The sequence below is a fragment of the Ipomoea nil genome, unplaced genomic scaffold (genome assembly GCF_001879475.1).
Source record: "Ipomoea nil cultivar Tokyo-kokei standard unplaced genomic scaffold, Asagao_1.1 scaffold2705, whole genome shotgun sequence".
Lineage (NCBI taxonomy): Eukaryota > Viridiplantae > Streptophyta > Magnoliopsida > Solanales > Convolvulaceae > Ipomoea > Ipomoea nil.
The window spans coordinates 2,188,869-2,204,810 of record NW_017619133.1 but is presented as its reverse complement, the minus strand read 5'-3'; positions in this window follow the sequence as shown (position 1 = coordinate 2,204,810).

Here is a 15,942-nt window from a genome sequence, read left to right as displayed (position 1 = left end):
TGAGTTGCAAATTCTCTTATGGTGATTTGGCTTCTTCAAGATGATTTTCCACTTCTTCTTCAATTACCTCTGTTCTTGAAATAAGCTATGCATTTAAAGTAGCTTCCAGAGAGGTATTTTGAAGTGACAATATAGGGGTGTTATCGTGTACTGGCACTTCATGTGAATATTCCCCCCCCCCCCCCCCCCCAATTGATGGTCTGATTTCACCATCAATTTGGTCTCTAAATTCATCCCTTGTAGGGTCCATAGCATTTATATCAATGTTGGTGGGGGTCACATTTGATATCAAAAGTTCAGCACAGTGAACTCTGACAGGAATAGACTCATGCGTTTCAGAAGCTGAAATTGGTACCTCAACAAGTGTACTTCCTTCATTCGCCCTTTCTCCAAAATTTTCAAGAAAATCATTGGCTATATTAATTGAAGTATCACCTGGATGTCCATGAGTGTCAGTCAACGATCTGTGTAGAGCAATCTGTAGCCTCATTTCATTCTCTTTTTCAATATCATTTGGAGAGACTTGATTGGCATCTTCTTGAGTTGCTGCGGCCACTCGTTTTCCCTTATTGTTCTTTTCTTGAAGCTTCAGCCTATAAACTTGATTTGCATCCATGTTTAGTGCTTCAAGCATTGAGTTGGTTCCTAGCCATTCAAAGGCTAATTCTTCACTTTGTATCAACTCTGAATCAACTTTGGAGATAAAAGAGTGATATCTTTCAAGTCTCCATTCCTTCCATGCTTGAACTCGGTTTAATTCCTTCATCAGTTCCGGATCATCTCGAGTTTGTGTTTTGTCGAACACAATGGGTTCAACACCAGCATCAACTGCAGATTGATTCGAGATTCTCCTTTGCAAGTCATTGGAAACTTGCACTTCAACTCCTGCAAACTCCATTTGGGTGGTATCTTCTTCAGTTGGCATCACGGGTATGTCCACTTCATGAGCTTCAGACTCTACCACTTCCTGAAATGGAATAAGTGCTATAGCCGAGCTTACAACTTCTTGATCTCTGTTGCTTGGGTTGCTCGAACCCATGTGTGCACTTCCTGCAGATGGAGTTTTACTGTTTCTTTTTCGAGAGCTTTGTGGTGTGCTTGTAGAACCACCTCCTTCTGATCCTTTCCTTCGATTTGTTTTCTTGCCATAGTCAGGTCCAAATTTTCTAAAAAGAGTTCTGTAGATTCCAACATTTTTGTGTCTTCTGAGAGGCACATTCTTCTTTCTCAGAATTTCTCCAACAATAAGTCCATACCCAACTTTATGCAAAAAGTGATTTCCTTCAAGTGGTCTGCCATGAGGTTTTGCATTGTTTACAAAGAATAATAGGCGATTGAAGATGTATTTTGCCCAGTAGAATTTTATTCCTTGCATGATTCCGTTCATCAGACTCACGGATGTTCCAGATAAATCATCCACACTTCCAAGCTTATTGTCCAGAATCTTGTACATCATCTCTATGAGCATATCATATTCTGGTTTCAGCACGTTCTTTGGCTTGGTTGAGTCGTGAATCACAGGTGCTTTTGGACCACGAATTTCGTTCCAGAAGGATTGAGTATCATAATGGTGAGCTTCTGGCATTAGCTCCGAATCAGGAAATTTGAAGCACTCCTTGATGTCTTTTTCACAAATTTGAACATCTGTTCTTCCAACTTTAGAGTGAATCACGTTGTTCTTCACAGTGGCATGCAAATAGAACTCGGTCACATCTGTTTCAAAAACTCCAACATATTTGTAGGTGAAGAAATCGTATAGTCCACAGTCCTTCAAAGCATTGAGAATCTTCTTTGCTAATTCTTTGTCGACGGCTCCAAACATGAAAAACTCTGGATTGAGTGTCATCCCATCGGTCAATTGTTGTTGTAGAGTAAGCAGATTTTTGGGTTGCATGGCTTTGGTTCCAGACATGGTGATCGCCGGTGAGATTGAGAGCTTGAGAGAGAGAGATTTCTGATCTTGATAGAACTGGAAAAATTTCGTCTGAGAGGAATACGAAAGGTTTCGTATGGTTTAAGAAGGATTATAGAAGAGGTATAAATCTCAGATAGAAATCTCAATTGAGACCCTTAGAATAGGTGTGGTGACAAGGCACTTGTAAGGGTGGAGGTGTCTTTTGGTTAAGGTGTTACTAGGAGAGAGAAAAAGGTTATCATTAGCAGACAAGGGCATTAAATGCCTCACAGTCTCTTAGGTACTCTATATACGTAAGGTGTATAGAGTAAGATGATTATGAATGGACACCTCTGATTATTTTTGAAGATTTGAGAGAGAGGTTGGATTTGGGAGGAGATTTACGAGAGAGAGGATCTGATTTTGTGAGAGAGGGTGAGATTTTTGTGGGATTTAATTCATGGGTGGAAGTTTAAGAGGTATAGATTTAAGAGGTGAAGAGTTTTAATGGGATTGGGTTTATGGGGTAGAGGTTTAAGGGGTGGAGGTTTTAAATCCAATCTGATCTCTTCCATCATCATCTCAAAAATATATAAACGTTAGATGTATCATTTATAAAAATATAATCACATAAATATAATCACACATAAATTACATATAATCATACACAAATATTTCGGGTAACTCACACAAAATTTTGAAACATATATGAATATTAAAAGAAATTAAATCACATCCATATATAAACATGCATACATACGGTAAACTCCTAATCACAATAGACATAGATTTAGGAAATTAGACAAATTTCAATTAAACACCAAAATTAAACATACATATATACGGTAGATTCTAAAACACATTTTTAGTCAAAAAAAAAATATTTAGAAACTAACAAATTATTTTAGATACCAATTAACATAAACTAATTAAAAACATTTAGTAATTAAATCATAACATCACAAATAGGCACGGCATTTGTAACATAAACAAATAAATCATAAAACACGTATTATGCCATGACTACAATTAAAAACACATAGATATGCGATTAAAACAAATAAACACAAATTTTCGAAAAATGAATTGCATGGCACATATTTTCACGTTAAATTTTCATGCAATTTTATAAGTAGATACTAAACACATTGAACTAAATTATTCATGCAACTTTCGAATAAATATATAAACGTATATATTAAAAAAAAATTATATGAGCACAAGTATCAATTTAAATCATGAGATTAAGTCCAATGATACTTAGCTCATTTCAAGCATTCCCAACTCATGCCTTAAGGTAGAAAATCTCGTTTCGCATAAAGGCTTCGTGAGAATATCTGCAACTTGGTTCTCCGTAGGGATATACTCAATTTTTAGATCTTTCTTTTCAACATGATCCCTTATGAAATGATGTCGTATGTCGATATGTTTGGTTCTTGAGTGAAGCACTGGATTGTGGGTGATAGCGATTGCACTTGTATTGTCACAAAATATGCTAACATCGTCGCAATTCACTCCATAATCCTTCAATTGTTGCTTCATCCACAAAATTTGAGCACAACAACTTCCTGCAGCAATGTATTCGGCCTCGGCGGTACTAGTTGCGATGGAATTTTGCTTTTTGCTAAACCAAGAAACAAGCCTTCCTCCCAAGAATTGACACGTTCCGGATGTGCTTTTTCTGTCTATTTTACAACCTGCAAAATCTGCATCTGAAAAACCAGTTAGCGTAAAATCTGTACCTTTAGGATACCACAATCCAACATTGATTGTGCCCTTCAAGTATCTTATGATTTTCTTTGTTGCGGTGAGGTGGCTTTCTTTTGGATTTGCTTGGAATCTTGCACACACTCCCACAGCATAAGAAATGTCCGGCCTGCTTGCAGTGAGGTATAGTAGTGAACCAATCATTCCTCTATACTTCGTTTGTTCGACATCTTTTCCATCTTCGTCTTTGTCTAGCCTTATTGATGTACTCATAGGAATTTTGATCGATGATTTTCCATCAAGGCCAAACTTCTTTATCAAGTCGCGAGTGTACTTTGCTTGATTGATGAATATTCCTTCCTTCAATTGTTTGACTTGTAAGCCCAAGAAATAATTCAATTCACCCATCATGCTCATTTCGAATTTATTCTGCATAAGCTTCGAAAATTTCTCACACAAAGAATTGTTAGTGCTTCCAAAAATAATATCATCAACATATATTTGCACTAATAAAATATGATCACCATCTTGAATTCTAAAGAGCATTTTGTCAACAAGGCCTTTGGTGAATCCACAGCTTATCAAGAACATTGACAAGGTATCATACCAAGCTCTAGGTGCTTGTTTCAACCCATACAATGCCTTTTTAAGTTTGTAGACTTTGTCACCTTCGCCTTTTACCTCAAAATCTGGGGGTTGTTCGACATAGACTTCTTCTTCGAGTAGTCCATTCAAGAATGCGCTTTTCACGTCCATTTGATAAACAGTGAAATCTTTGTGTGCGGCATAGGCTAGGAAAATTCTGATTGCTTCGAGTCTGGCTACCGGTGCAAAGGTTTCATCAAAATCTATTCCTTCTTCTTGAGAGTATCCTTTTGCAACGAGCCTTGCTTTATTCCTAACAATCACGCCTTCTTCGTTTGCTTTGTTCCGGAAGACCCATTTAGTTCCTACAACATTGTGGTTCATTGGTCTTGGAACAAGTTCCCAAACGTCATTTCTTTTGAATTGATCGAGTTCCTCTTGCATGGCGTCAATCCAACTTGGATCATTTAGAGCTTCGTTCACTTCTTTTGGTTCAATCTGAGATAGATAACATGTGAACAATGCTTCCATGGTAGATGATCTTGTTTTCACGCCATCTCGAACATTTCCGATCACTAATTCTGGTGGGTGATTTTTGAGCCATCTTAAGTCTGGTTCAAAAGGGTGCATGGTGCTGGGTGGATCTACTGGTTGAGAAGAGGTAGCACTGGTTCGAATTTCTGCTTCATTTTCTAGATTTCCAACTTCTCCAGTAATTGCATCCAAGGGCTGATTTGCAATTTCCACTTCAACTGCATCCCTGGGTTGATTTGCAATTTCAATACCAATTGCATCCCGCATTTCATTTCTTACTGGATGATGGATGGGGTTTTCTAGAGAATTAATTTCCAACTCATCCATTCCCTGCAAAATATTTTCTTCACACGTATCATCAGTATCACAAAAATCAATATTACCATTTTGCTCAATATTTTCGCCATTTTCGTCCAGAGCATCAATATTGACGTGTGATTTTTCATCAAATACCACGTGTATGGATTCTTCAACCACCATTGTTCTTTTGTTCAATACTCTGAATGCTTTGCTGGTAGTCGAATATCCTAGAAAAATTCCTTCATCTGCACGCTCATCAAAAGCTTTTAGATGCAATTTATCATTAATATGAATAAAGCACTTGCATCCAAAAATATGAAAATAACCAATATTTGGTTTTCTCCCTTTATATAGCTCATATGGCGTCTTCTTGTACTGCTTATGGATCATGCTTCGATTTTGCGTATAGCAAGCAGTGTTGATAGCTTCCGCCCAATATCTTTTCGGGAGACCGGCTGCACTAATCATCACTCGTGCGGCTTCTTTAAGCGTCCGGTTTCTTCTTTCGGCAACACCGTTTTGTTGTGGTGTTCTAGCGGCAGATAATTGATGAGAAATTCCATGTGAATTGCAAAAAGCTTGTATAACTCCATTCACGAACTCGGTTCCACGATCGGTTCGGATTTTTGATATTTGCAATTCTTTCTCATTTTGTAATTGCTTCAACAGCTTCGGCAACACTTGTTCAACTTCATTTTTCTTCTTGAGAAACACGGTCCAAGTGTACCTAGAAAAATCATCAACAACAACAAGAGTATATTTCTTACCACTTACACTTATTGGATCAACCGGTCCAAATAAGTCCATGTGTAGCAAGCTTAGCGGTCTTGATGTTGATTCGTGCGTCTTAGACTTGAATGATGATTTGATTTGCTTTCCGCGTTGGCATGCATCACACACTTGGTCCTTCTTGAAGATAATACTTGGTAATCCTTCAACTAGATTTTTCTTTGCAAGCTGATTGATAGTCTTGAAGTTTAAATGGTTGAGCTTTTTGTGCCATTCCCAATTTGCTTCATTCGAATTTCTGGCCATTAAGCATACTGAATCTTTGCTTGTGCTCCAATCAACAACATACATGTTCTTTTGCCTTTTTCCAGTGAGCACAACTTCATTTGAGAGCTCATTTTTGATTAGGCAATTATCTTTGGAAAATTCCACAAGATAGCCTTTATCACAAAATTGACTAGTGCTCAACAAATTGAATTTTAGGCCTTCAACAAATGAAACATCTTCGATCTTCAAACCATTTCTTTCAATTGTACCAACTCCTTTTGTAGTTCCATAATTTTGATTTCCTCCAAATATAACTTTTGGTCCATCGATTTTCTTGAAATTCACTAGACAAGATTTATTTCTAGTCATGTGGCGTGAGCAACCACTGTCGATGTACCAAACATCCTACAAAAAAGATTAGTTGGTTTTAGGTACCCATACTTGCTTGGGTCCTTTGCTGTTAGTAATTTTTGGTAACCAAACCCACCTTGATCCTATTGAATTAAGATGAGGCGGTTTGTAACCATTTGAAACACGATAATCATAATTAACTTTTGAAAACATTTTTGGCGCCGAGTTTTGAAAAACATTTTTATATCTAGGCACCTGGGAAGAGGATTGTTGCTTTGGTCTATAAGAAGCATTTAAACAAGATTTACACAACCAATCCTTTTGAGTGGAATAAAATCTTCCATCTCTATTTCTAGAAAAGCTTCCCTCTTTTCTAAAAATTCTTTTTGCACTTGACTCTTTGGCATATCTTTGCTTGAAGAATTTTTGTTGCTTTGCCGTAGTATTGAACTGTTTCGGCCTGTCAACATTCAACTTTGCTTTCTCATGATAGCCAAGTCCTTGTCTCATTGTGCTATACTGACTTTTAACAAATTTTACCACTTGCACTTTATTGTTTAAAGGAGTAGTAAGATTAGTCAGTTTCGGAGGGGTTTGAGAACATGTGGAGTCATAACCGATTCCGGTTCTATCTCCTGATGGCTTTTGCATATTTACCATTTTATCCATAATTTTGGACGAATTAGTTAACGTAGCAATGGTAGCCAGAAGGTTATGTTCTCTAACCTCTCTTGATTTACACTCTTCTTGAAGTTGAATATTTTCACTCTTCAAGTTACTCACTTCAAGTAGAGCATCTTGCAATTTTATTCATCTCTTCTTTTTCAAGAATTAGAATATTATTGCGCTCCTTGAGTTGAGGATGAGTGAGCATAATCTCTTGACAATCTCGCATTAGACTGCCAATAGATTCACGAGAAAAAGAGGAATTAACAGAATTGAAAGAATTAGATGTTACATCTTCTTCCTCTGCTCCAAGAGCCATAAAGCACTCTTCACTTGAACTCAACTCAATTGATTTGCATATTAGAGCCGTGTCATCTTCCGAACTTGAGCTTTCATCACTTGATGACAATCCATTCGACTCATCATTTTCATTTGGTTCATTGCTAACGAGAGCTTTTCTTTTGTCGCGCTTGAACCTTCGATCTTTGCTTTCAGATTTATTCGGTGTAGATTCAACATTTATGCCTTGATACTTGCTAACGATCAGATACGGACAATTTATTTTGAAATGTCCGGGTTTGCGGCAATTGTAGCATAAATTGTTATTTTCTTCGACTTTCTCTTCTTGTGTCGTGCGAGAGACGAATTTTCCACGAGCAGAATTTTTGTTGTCTCCTTTTCGCATAAACCTTTTGAACTTTTTCACAAAAAGAGCAAATTGTTCGTCAGTTATAAAATCAATATTATCTACTGACCTGGAGGTTGACGGTTGTTCGGCCATTAGAGCTGGATTTCGAATTTCATGAACTTCATCATCTTTGGCCTTCATTTCGAACTCATATGCTTTAAGATCACTAAATAATTTGTCGGTTGACAATATTCTTAGATCTCGGTGATCTCGCATAGCCGTAACCTTCATATCCCAAGTAGATGGTAAGCCTCGTAGAACTTTGAGATTAATTTCCTTTTGGCTAATATTTTTGCCAAGGTCATTAATTTCTCCAAGGATTTTGATCATTCGAGCTTCCATATCAACAATGGATTCGTTTGAGAGCATTTTGAAGTCCTCGAACTTCTTCATAGCAATTGTGAGCTTGTTATCTTTCTCTTGTTCATCTCCTTCTCCGATCTTGATGAGAGTATCCCAAATTTCTTTTGCACTTGTACATTTTCGAACCTTTGGGAATATTGTATCATCAATGGCTTTGAACAGAATATCTTTGGCAATGTTGTCAAGATTGTTCCTTTTTCTATCATCCGGCGTCCATTCCGGTTTTGGCTTTGGTACGAATTGTTGAGCATCCGGAGATAGAAGAAAAGCCGTATTCACTTTTAATATTTCGATCGGTCCGTTGGAGATAACTTCCCACATTTCATCATGTAAAGCAGATAGATGAACCTGCATACGAACTTTCCAATCATCAAATTTATCAAGCGAGAATAATAGATTTTGAGCTAAATCTTTATTCATCTTCTCGATGGATACGAGAGACAAATAATCCAATTTACACACACTGGGTAAGATGGATCTGCCTAGCAGTCAGAAACAAGGTTGACCCAAATAGACAACCTGCTCTTGATACTAATTGACTCAAATAGGCTACAGGCCTTGATACCAATTGTTAGTATCGATTAGAGACAAATTCTGACTTGGATAGGCACCAGCTCTGATACCAATTGTTGGTCCCAAAAGAGGTAAGGTGAAAGTCTAGAGGGGGGGGGGGGGGTGAATAGACTTTCAAACTTTTTCGCACAATATAACAAAAGGTAAGCCAGAGATAAACCAAGACTCTTAACTAGATTGTTAGAGTCCGGTGCACAGCGGAATTAAATAAACGATACGGTGTGTGTGTAGATCGTGTCAGGATTATATTCGTGAGAAGCAAGCAAGAGTAGTAAGTAAAGAAAGCAGTAAAGAACACAAGGCAATTTATAGTGGTTCGCGAGGTGATGTAATCCTCCTACTCCACTTGCTCTTTTCTCCAAGAGCCAATTCACTATATCCACCACTTCTTGGTTCCAAGATACAATGAAATTCCGTGATCTAGTGCTTTGATCACCAAGCCCACACTAATCACGCCCAGTGCCTCCGACACTGCTGCTTCGGGTTTCACGTCGCCGCGTTACTTTCCCAGGATTTCACAACTCCGTGCTACTTTCCCCCTGTCTTCTACGATCCGGTAGAAACGTATCTTCCGTGATCTGGTGCTTTGATCACCAAACCCACACCAATCACGCCCAATGTCTTCCGACACTGCTGCTTCGGATCTCACAGCTCCGTGTGACAATCCAGGATTTCACAACTCCGTGTTACTTTCCTCCTTTCCCTTGTTTTGCTCCAAAACAAGTTTTGCCTTGCTTCCAACTTTGAGATTCTGTAGATGATCTTCGTTGATGCGCTTAATCTCTTGAAGTTGATGAAGATTTCAACACTCTTGGATATTTCTTTTCTAAGCTCTGTATCACTCTGAGTGTTTTTCTCACAAAAGATATATCAATTTAAGCTTCTGAGATGGAAAGCTTTCTTTGAATTTTGTATGCTCTGTTTAGCTCTGTATTCTTGCTCTATTGCGTTCTTGCTTCTTTTTCATCCCCTGCTTTCCAAAGCTTCAATCTTCATCCTTTTATAGCTGGTAATGAGAATTCGTCCGTTGGAAAGAAACGGTTTCATTTTCGAATTTTGCTTAGCTGTATAGCCTTTTGTCAGAAGATAAGATAACGTTGCAGATTTCGAATTGAGCTTGAGGTTTCAGCAAAAATGGCGTCCCATGAATCTCCATCTGGTGTAGATCACGCCTCTTGGGATTTTTATCTTCAAAATATTCTCTAATATAATCCCTTACTAGTTAGACTAGTATTTTTGCTCCTGCAACTTCTTCTAATATCTTCCTCTGTTTTTCGTGTATCTGGGTCTGTATACTGCTTCCAGACTTCATCTCTTCAATTGACTTGGAAATCTCTTCCCTTGTGAAACTTCATCCCTTTCTATTTTGGGAAATGAAATCTCTATCCCTTACTAGATTTGTCATCTATCCCTTGCTAGATTTGTCAATTGAATTCTCATCCCTTACTTGATTTGGAATTTCAATCTCATCCCTTGCAATCTATATCTCCAATTTGAATATCTCTATCCCTTGCTAGATTTGTCAATTGAATTCTCATCCCTTACTTGATTCCCTTACTTTATTTGGAATTGCAATCTTCCCTTACTTGATTCCCTTACTTGATTTGGAATTGCAATTGATTCCCTTACTTGATTTGGAATTGCAATCTCATCCCTTGCAATCTATATCTCCAATTTGAATTGAAGCCTTGTAAATCTCATCCCTTCAAATTGATTTCCTGAAATTGCATCCCTATTTCAATTTCGGGGTTCCAATTTGTTTGGGATACCAATTTGAGAAACTGCATCCATTCACTTGTAAACTTCATCCCTTAGTCAATTTGGAAATCTCATTCCCTTTGACTTTGCAAATTGCATCCCTTGAAATCTATCCCTTCGGCCAAACCATCGCCTCTTACTTGATCAGATGGAATTTTAACTTGGCTTCTTTAAAATATGTGGGATGTGAGATTTGAACCTATGACTTTGCACATAATATTTCAAGCTTCTACCATCTCGTCCGTACAGCCTATTGGTTATCTTCTTGTTCCACTTGGTGTACTCCTTTCTTTCCATAGATGCTTGATCTTCAAGATAGCTTCATGCAAACTTCAAGTCACGTTCTTTCTTCTTCGGGATTTCTTGAGGGATTTTCTCAAATTTCATACGCATACATCTTCCTCTTCTGTTTGCCATTTTCTCTTGACAAATTCTTGATTTTTGGCTTGATACCTTCTTCATCCATTTCCTCAACTAATGAATTTATTTTTCCCTTTCTTGGTCTAAGACTCGACTAGTCTAATAAAATAAAATTGGGGATCTACGAATTACAATATGGCTTATCAAAATCTATTACAATTTATTCCTAACAGGGTATATAAATAAAACAAATAAAACATATGGGGAGCTGAACGTTCGACTCCCCTTAGTTTTGCCACTTTTTCCACATCGGTGGTCATTTAAAAATTAAGTTTGCCTATCCGTTGATGGGCAAGCAGTGAGCCAGCAAAACTGGCTCTTGTTATTCGAGGAGTCGAAATGGCTCTACAGTAATTTTTTTTTTTTTTTAAATATACATGTGTTTTAGGAAAATTATTCTAAAAACACTAAGTGAAAATATTGTAAATTGCAATGTTTGTAGTTTAAGTGGTTTGGAACAAATTGTTGCTTCAAACTGTTGAATAACCGAATACTTTCTTTAGCATTTTGATCTTTGGGTCACATCATATATACTGTAAACAAAGAAAATTGAATATAATATATTAATATTCAAAATTCTGGTTACATATCAAGTATCAATGCGGTGTGGGTACAAGTCTCTGAATGGTCCTCTGATTCTTCAATTGGATGCCTTGAACACTCCACCATTGAAGGGCCTCCGGGTTTCAAGTGGCTTAATCTTTAAAGAAGGGCTTGTATATATAGCTTAATCTTTAAAGAAGGGCTTGTATATATAGCTTGTTCTTCTTGAAGGGCCTCCGGTTCAAATGGATTGATCTTCAATGGAGGTTTGGATCAACAGGCATGATTGGATTGGAGGAGGGGCTTTACTTTCAGGATCACGTTTTTATGGTGATCCCTGAATAAGCTTAAGGCTAATGATGTTTCTATGATTTATTTTCCTACGATTTGTGATTACATAGAAATAAGATGTCATATTTATAGTTGTAGGATTGAAGAGTTTTGATAAACTCAAACTCATTTGATATTATCTAATTAACAAATTAGATAATATCAATATTATTCATAAATATATTCAAATATACTAATATTGATAAATAATCAATATTTATCAAAATTTAAGTGTCAACAAATGCCCCCTCGAGACTTGCTTGTACACCAAACCCTCGAAAGTATGTAGTGCAAGAAAGTCACGACACCACAACTTAAAGATATAAGTCCGTTTCAACTCGTGCCAAGGAGTCTTGAAAGATATGAGGCCGTTTCAACTCGTGCCAATGAGTATCTTGAAGGATATGAGGCCTTTTCAACTTGTGCCAAGGAGTATCATTTAGCCTCCTCCATTTCAAATTTCATATGTGGTTTGCCTCCATACCGGTTGAATGGTATGTGCCTATGAAAAGACGAGAGACAGAGCTGTCCCACTGGGCGTGCCCTTCCGTGGTGGAGTGTTACAACATGTAACCAGAATTTGCCAACATTTACCAATCATCCAATATCTTTGGGTGACATTATAATTAAATTTTTTAAATTTTTACTACATCTAAATTCCTTAAATTAGGAATTTCTTTATCCACAATAATTTATTCAACAATAATGGTTGAACTAAATGAACACTGAGCAAAACACCTAAAGGACTGGTACTGTTGATTCATTCATTTGATCTTGTATATATGTGCATTCATTAAATATATTAGAACCCTTTGCAACAAAAATACTTTGTTACTATATATTTTTAAAAAAAAAGTTTAGTAACAATTATAATGAATCTCCTATATTACAAATATATATTTTATTCATATACTATGAGTTACATATTTAAATAAACAAATTCGACATTAAATTACTTATGTATGAACTTCTTATATATAATCTTGCATTGATATACTTTCAAATATTTATTTAATTATAAACATTGGATAGAAAAAATGACCATCAAATTATTAAATCAAATGAATGGTTCAGATTGTTCATATTTTAATTTTTCTTGAGATTTTCTAATTTATCCTTAATTATATGATTATCCGTTAATTTTTTTGTTAAATACCCTTAATTCACCACTAGTCTAATTTTAATATTAAAGTCTAATATAGAATTATAACAACACCATTAATCTAATTTTAATATTAAAGTCTTAATAGAACTCTAACCACAAATCTACTGTCGGAATCTCCTCAAACAATATTAGTATATATTTAATATTTTATGCCCTAATTTTTATTTGCTCTCCCTGATGTCCCGTATTTGGTTTCAACCATACCCATACAATTATTTTATTGACAATTATAATTAATCTTGACTATATTATCTTGCATTTGTAAACTTTTTAGAAGTACCTATTTAAATACACAAATTCAACATTCAATTATCTATGCATGAACAATTCCAATATAATATTGCCTTGATATACTTTAAAGTACTTATTTAAAAAAAAAACATTGGGCATTATCCCAATCGCGCAATGCGCGTAAAAAACTAGGCTTGTGCGGGGGATTTATCCCTATATTGTGCTTGTGTTTAATGTCTAACGTGCGTGAGTTTTATGCTTAATGTGCGTCAGTGTCTACTCAGTGCGAGTTGTTGTGTGAGTTGTTAAAACTTTAAATTGCATTATTTGTGTGCTTAATGTGCGTGATTTTTGTGCTTAATGTGTGTGAGTCTTGTTCCTGAGATGTGTGAGTTTTGTTCTTAATTTACTTGAGTGTTTATTTAATGTGAATTGTTGTTAAAACTTAAGGTACATGTGTTTTTGTAGAAAGACACACCTATATTAATTGTACCATTTAAGTTTGCTTTTTTATTTATTTACTTATTAATTTTTTTTACTTCATATCTGGAAATTTTTGTAGGTGTGAATTTGTTTTTAAACATGGAGACAAACGTTTACTGATGATTGAGTTGAGGTCATTGAGGAAGGGTGAACATGTGGAAGCTGGTGTTTTGGACACTTGGGCTTTAATTCTAAATAACATGGAGATCTACACCTTTAAGTATCCTAACAAAAGAAGATTCATTTTCTCAACAACACCAGTTGTAAGTTATTTTATTATTGATTTACGATTTCATGCACATTAACAAATGTCTTGGAGCGCACTCACACACATATATATATGAAAAATAAACACCCCAAGAATCAAAGTGAAGCTACTTTTAATGAGAGACGACAAATCCAAGTAAATATTAAAAGATGAATTTTTAAAAAGTTAGAAGATAATACGTTGTAACATTTTATTTATATATTTATTTTTCTTGGTTTAGAAACACGAAAATAATGAGAAATCAGCCGCAAGTAACATGCAATTGAGATAAATTTTGTAATTTGCAATTACACAAATCTCCCTCTCGTGACTAACAATTTCTTTTTCACGGCAATATTTCTCCGACTTTTGGCTGAATTGGACGGACTACAATCTTCCAACGTGGTTACTTCTCACCATCTCACTTTATATGTTATACATTAAAAAAATGTTCTTTAAAAAAAAAAAGTTTGTGAGAGTTTAAGCATGATTCTCATACCAAAAGGTTACAAGGCAAATGATTACTATCAACATCTTTTCAGTCGAGTCCGTCGCAGATGTCATAAATTGATTTTGAATTCAGTATATATGTAAGATTTAATATTCAAATTTATTTTTGGATAAAAACATAACTAAAAATATATAAACCAATAACATATTAAGTTTACTTAACATTTATTGGATGCCATAAACTGATTGTCCCACTATTAATTGAAAAAAAAATTATTAACCAATTGACTAATGTCACATTATGATATACGAATTGGAAGATAAAAAATAAAAGGTGTATGTAGTATTCACTTATCTGTTCCCTACTCGATCTAGTCTTATTTGCTTCATGAAACTGAGAATCACAAGACTATTTTGAGATTATTAATAAAATTTTAAATATTTCATTTTTACTTACTATATATTACACTCTATTTAGAATCTATACGGTTGATATATATTATTTTATAACATAAGTAAAATTTATAAAATAATAGTTTTACAATTAAATAAGTCTTAAACAGAAGAAGTCAATGAAAGATTGGGGAAAATAATTATAGGTTATGTTTGGTTCGAACATGAGAATAGAAATTCAAATTGAAATAAGAATCAAATACTTAGTATAATTAGAATAAGTTTTGATAATGTATTTTACATCTTTGGTAGTATGGTGAAATTAAAATGATTGTTAATATTGATGTTTGGTTATGTATGACTCTATATTGATCTTACGTGTGACGAAGTGAAGAGGTGATGAAATGAAGAGAGTTAAGACTGAATTAATGTAATGATACCTGATTTAAATTAGGTAATTAGTTTTGTAATTATAAAGTAATCAAATCCTACATCTGTATTTTCAAAAAGTTGTCAACCAAACAATGTGTATGACTTTCATTCTCATACCTTGTGTCTAACCCTATAAACCATACACACCCTTAGTTGTATGAAATTATATAAGCAGTATACATGGAAGACTAATGTAAGATTGTGAGGAAATATGGAAAAACATATAAGCAGTATACATGGAAGACTAATGTAAGATTGTGAGGAAATATGGAAAAACACCTAACATTACAACTAAGTAATCAAAACTTAACCTCTTACTAGGAGAAGCATATTGTGAAAAACAAATGATCAAATTCAAATCTATACAATATATCATCTAGACTACAACTTTGAAATAAGCTGTTTACAATTTACAACTTGTAAGTTGTAACCCAGACTTGCCATAGTGGTAAGGCATGAAGATATCATTGGCTTTATAAATTACTCACTGTCCCATTAATTTTCATGTTAATATTTATTGCTTAAATTGACATTTTCTATTTTTAAAATAATTTTTAATAATTTTTGGATTTGACTTAAAAAACAAAATTATTAGAAAATGTAATTTTTAAGAATATATATATATATATATATATATATATATATATATATATATATATATATATATATATATATATATATATATATATATATATATATAGTATACTAGTATTAACTTAAATAAATGAAAAATAGAATTAAAAATAATTTTACATTTGAATATTATTATTTTAATGGTTTATGACAATTATTATACAAATACTAAAGTTTTACTCTAAAAGATGACTTAATTT